At 41.4% G+C, this 5,310-nt stretch overlaps 1 pseudogene; it reads right to left on the reverse strand.

Moving 5' to 3' along the window:
- The window catches only part of LOC105116141 (uncharacterized), an 18,292-nt pseudogene extending 14,126 nt beyond the window's left edge, over positions 1 to 4,166 (reverse strand).
- Between the last annotated feature and the right edge of the window lie 1,144 nt (positions 4,167 to 5,310).

Consider the following 5,310-nt stretch of genomic DNA (forward strand, 5'->3'; position numbering starts at 1 on the left):
ACACACATTGAAAACCATCAATTACAGCATATATCTTTCAATCATTCTAGCAGAATAAACACATTGAAACTATCCATTTTAGCACATAATCCTTCAACCAATCCCAGCAGAACACACACATTGCATGCCAGCCAACCCCATAGTTAAAGTCGGCCCTCTACCATTGTTATTTCTATTTTATTCATTTTTCTTTGTTAGATGTTCTGAAATTGGCCTCATTTCATTTTTGTTTTCCTTGTCCTCTTAGTTAATTTATGTTTTCTTCATAGCTAGCTTAGGTCCTAGGTCAATTTTCTTAGGGTTTTTCTTCTTCATTTCTGGTTCTGGGTCTTAAGGAGAAGGAGGGAGTTTCATGACCCATACCTTTCGAATCTAGCTAGGTTTGAGGAAGGGAAGGTTTGACAGTGTTCTTTCTCCTCTCCTGCTGGTTCTCTTCCTTCTTCTTCCTCTCACGTTTTCTGGTCCCTTTTTTCCTTTCCCTCTAGGCAACTGTCCGATCTTCTCTCAAGGTCTCCTCTCTCTCCCTCAAACGTTCATAAGGCTTAGGTTTCTATTGTGAAGGAGAAAGGGAAGAGCAACATGCAGCTAGACATACAACTGTAGACAACTTTGGGAAGAGCTAGGGTTACCTTCTCTCTCCTTCTTATATTTATAATCCCTATTAAATGAGGTGGGGTGTTTGGGGTTGGTTTAGATGTGTCCTTATCCTTTTTTGGTCTATCCAAAACTGGTTGTACCCCTCCCTCCAACTTCTTAAGATAATTTAAAAATAACTACATCGTTGCTGATTTCCTAAATTGGCAGCGAAAACTGCATCGCTGTCGATTCAGAAATCGGCAGCGATGGTGGAGTCATCAATTCTCTCTCTCTCTCTCTCTCTATATATATATATATATATATATATATATATTTTCTTTTGGGCGTTTACATTCTCCCCCCCTAACATGAATTTCATCCTCGAAATTTAGAGGTTTCATATTGCATACCTGGTAGTTCAAATAAATTTAGGTACCTTTTCTTTGTCTCAGCCTCCCTCTCTTAAGTTTCCTCTTCTATTAGAGCATTTCACCATAAGATTCTGACGATGGGGATCTTTTTGATCCATAGCTCCTTCACTTCCTGATCAAGTATCCTTATAGGCCTCAATTCCAGTGTTAAGTCTTCCTTGACTTCTACTAGAACCTCGGGTAGAATTCGGGTGGGGTCCACATCAGCCTTTCTTAACAATGAGACATGGAACACATCATGGACCTTGGCTAACTGTGGGGGCAAGTCCACTTTGTAGGCTACTGGCCCTACTGGCTGTATGATTTTGAAGGGTCCAATGAAGCGGGGAGTTAGCTTCCCTTTCAATCCAAACCGTAACATGTTCTTCCATGGGGCTACCTTCAGGAATACCTGGTCCCCTGTACTGAACTCGAGAGGTCTTCTCCTCACATCAGCATACTTCTTCTATCTATGTTGTGCGGCTTTGATGCAATCCCTGATAGTTCTCACTTTCTCCGTGGTGACTTGGACCAATTCTGTGCCATATAACTTCCGGTCCCCGATTTCCTCCAAATTCCTACCATACAAGACTTCATATGGGGCCATCCCTATTGTGGCTTGGTGACTATTGTTATACGTGAACTCCACCAATGCCATGTGTTCCTCCTATTTTCCTCTAAATTCTAACACACAAGCCTATAATAGGTCTTCCAAGACTTAGATAACTTTTTCTGATTGGCCATCCGTTTGAGGGTGAAACGCAGTGCTCATGTCCAATCTTGTTCCTAAGGCATGGTGTATGCTTGGCCAAAGTTGAGAGGTGAACCTGGGATCTCGATCCGATACAATGGACATTGGAATCAGAGTTGAACTACCTCATTAATGTAGATCTTGGTAAGCTTGTCCACTAAATCTATCATCTTTATAGGCAACAATAGTGCATATTTCATTAACCGATCTACAATGACCCATATCGTGTCATTTCCTTTCCTCCCTTTGGGAAATCTTGATACGAAATCCATGGTGATCATCTCCCACTTCCATTCTGGAATTTGTAATGGTTGTAATGGTCCCGCAGGCCTTTAGTGTTCAACCTTGACTTGTTGGCATATCCCACACTTAGACACATACTCAGCTATTTCCTTTTCATATTAGGCCACCAATAGAGTTGTTTCAGGTCTTGATACATTTTAGTGCTGCTGGGATGTATGGAGAACTTGGACTCATATGCTTCTTGTAGAACCATTCGTTTAATTGTTTCATCATCAGGCCCGTATAACCGTTGTCCCATCATCAAGGATCCATCATCCATTACCTGAAATTTCATTTCTACCCCGGCCTCCACATTTTTCCTAATCTTAGACCCCTCATTGTCATGGAATTGGGCATGTAGTATCTGTTCTCGATACGTTGGTCGCACTAGTAGTTGGGCTACTAACCCACCTTTTGTATTAATGTCCAAATCTGCACCCATCTCTTTCAATTCCGCTAATTACCACTCCTTTCCCCCTGTTAACCTTCCTAGGGTGGCTTTATTTTTGCGACTAAGGGCATTTGCCACCACGTTTGCTTTCCCCGGGTGGTATTCTATGGTGCAGTCATAATCCTTAATGAGCTTTATCCACCTTCTTTGTTGCATGTTCAACTTCTTTTACAACATCAGATATTTCAGGCTCTTATGATTAGTAAAAATTTAGGTTTGAGACCCATACAAATAGTGTCTCCATATCCTCAAGGAAAATACTACAGTGCCAACTCCAGGTCGTGCACCAGATAGTTCACCTCATGAGTCTTTAACTGTCTTGATGCATAGGCGATCACCTTCCCATGTTGCATCAAAACACACCCCAATCCCTTCCCCAAGGCATCACTATATACCACAAAACCCTTGGTCCCTGAGGGAAGGGTTAACACTAAGTAATGGTGAGCCTCCTCTTCAATTCCTAGAAGCTTTTCTCGCATTCTTCCGACTATATCCATTTCTTATTCTTCCTAGTCAGCTAGGTCAAAGGGGTTGTGATCAGGGAAAAACCTTCAATAAATCTCTTGTAGTATCCTGCAAGTCCTAAGAAGCTATGTATTTCGGTGATTGAAGTTAGTCTTTCCCATTTCAAGACTGTTTCAACTTTTTGGGGGTCTATAAAAACACCTTCAGTTGAAACAAAGTGTCCTAGAAACATCACTCTTTTTAGCCAAAATTCACATTTACTCAATTTTACATATAATTGGTGATCTCTCAAGGTTTCCAAGGTTTGTCTCAAGTGTTCTTCATGCTCCTCGAAAGAATTCAAGTACACCAGTATATCATCAAAGAATACCACCACAAACGTATCAAGGTATGGTTGGAAAACCTGATTCATCAAGTCCATGAAGAGGGTTGGGGCGTTCGTCAACCCAAATGGTAGAACCAAAAATTCATAGTGTCCGTAACGAGTTCCAAATGCGGTCTTTGCTACATCCGCTTCTTTAATCTTCATCTGATAGTACCCTGATCTCAGATCTATCTTCGAAAATACCCTCGCTCCCTTTAATTGATCAAACAAATCATCTATCCGAGGTAATGGATACTTGTTTTTCATTATTATTTTGTTTAGTTGTCAATAGTCAATACAAAGTCTATGGGTTCCATCTTTCTTTCTTACAAATAGGACCGGTGCTCCCCACGGAGAATTACTGGGCTGCATGAACCCTTTATCTAACAATTCCTGTAGTTGAGTCTTTAACTTGTTCAGTTCTGCTAGAGACATCCGGTACGGTTGTCAGGCTATAGGTGGGACTCTAGGAAAAGTGTCTATAGACACCTCTACCTCTCACTCTAGGGGTAGTCGCGGTAGTTCTTTAGAAAACACATCTGGGAATTCCTTCACCACAGTAATATCCTTCAATCGTGGACCTTCATCATCAGAGTTCAAGATGTATGCAAGGTATCCCATACATCCCTTTCTTAAAAGTTTTTGGGCTGTTACCACTGATATTAAGGCAACCGGTTTAAGAATTCACTCTCTTTTAAAAATCATTCTTTCACCCCTATGTGTTTGGAAAGTAACAGTTTTATCATAGCAATCTATGAGAGCCTTGTATTTACTCAACCAATTGATGCCTAGGATTATGTCAAAATCATGCAACTCTAAGGGAATCAAGTCTACTTCTGTTTCATACCTAGATAGATTAACCCTCATATCCATATACATAATATTTGTTTTAACCATGTTCCCTATTGGAGTTCCAATTACAAACCCCTTCTCCACTATTTCTATTCCTTTTCTTAATTTGGTGACAATTCTCTTAGCAATGAATGAGGGGGTGGCACCCGATCAAACAACATATGCATATTAAAATCATTCAATAGTAGTGTACCTGCCACCACATCCGATGCAGCTCTGACCTCTTCCTGTGTCAGGTGGAAGACCCTCTCTAGGGTCTAATCATTTTGTGCCCTCGGTCTCCCTCGACTGGAGTTCGCTCCTGATTGAGAGGATTTTACTGGCCTATTCACGGTGATTGACTGTTGGTGGCTCTAACTGGGTTGTACCTGTCCAGTGTTCCTTTTGGGGCAGTCCCTCATGTAATGACCTCTTCCACCATAGTAATGACACCCTTGACTCAGATACTGACAGTTCCTTCGGCTATGACCTTCTCCTTTGCACATAAAGCATCTCCTGGGGGAAACTAAGCAGTCCCTATGGTGTTTTTGTCCACATTTTACAGAAAAAGGATAGTCAACACCCTTACAGTCACCAGTCTTAGCTGAAGAGTTTACCTTTGAGTGCGACTGTCCAACCATCACTCTCCCACTTGTCTGTTGGTGGAGCGGTAACATCAAACTCCTTTTTTCCCTGTACTGCTCAAACACTCTACTTTTTCCTTTCTTTGGGAGTGGTGGTTTGCCGCTAAAATAGTCCACATCTCTCTTTTTGCCTATACCCTAATGTCCCCTTTGGTTTTCTCCAATACAAGCCTCTAGAGCTTGGGCAGCCTCAATCAACTCTCTTACTGATTTAAACCGCAAGGATATCAATCCTTGTCTCAAATCCTGTCGCATACCATCTCTCAACTTCTCAATCATATGTTTCTCTATCGGCATATAGTATAGGGCAAACAATGAAAGATCATGGAACCTCCTTTTGTACTCCAATACCGACATATCACCCTGTCTTAATGCCAAGAACTCTTGTTCTTTCACCTTACGCTGGTACCTGGAATAAAACTGATTCTCAAACTCTGTCTTGAAATCACTCAAAGTTAGTGTCTCGATTGCATGCCTCAGCTAAACTGTTTCCCACCATGTTATGGCCCTATCGACAATAACTGGGTTGCATAATT

Source organism: Populus euphratica, unplaced genomic scaffold (assembly GCF_000495115.2).
Source record: "Populus euphratica unplaced genomic scaffold, PopEup_1.0 scaffold862.1, whole genome shotgun sequence".
Lineage (NCBI taxonomy): Eukaryota > Viridiplantae > Streptophyta > Magnoliopsida > Malpighiales > Salicaceae > Populus > Populus euphratica.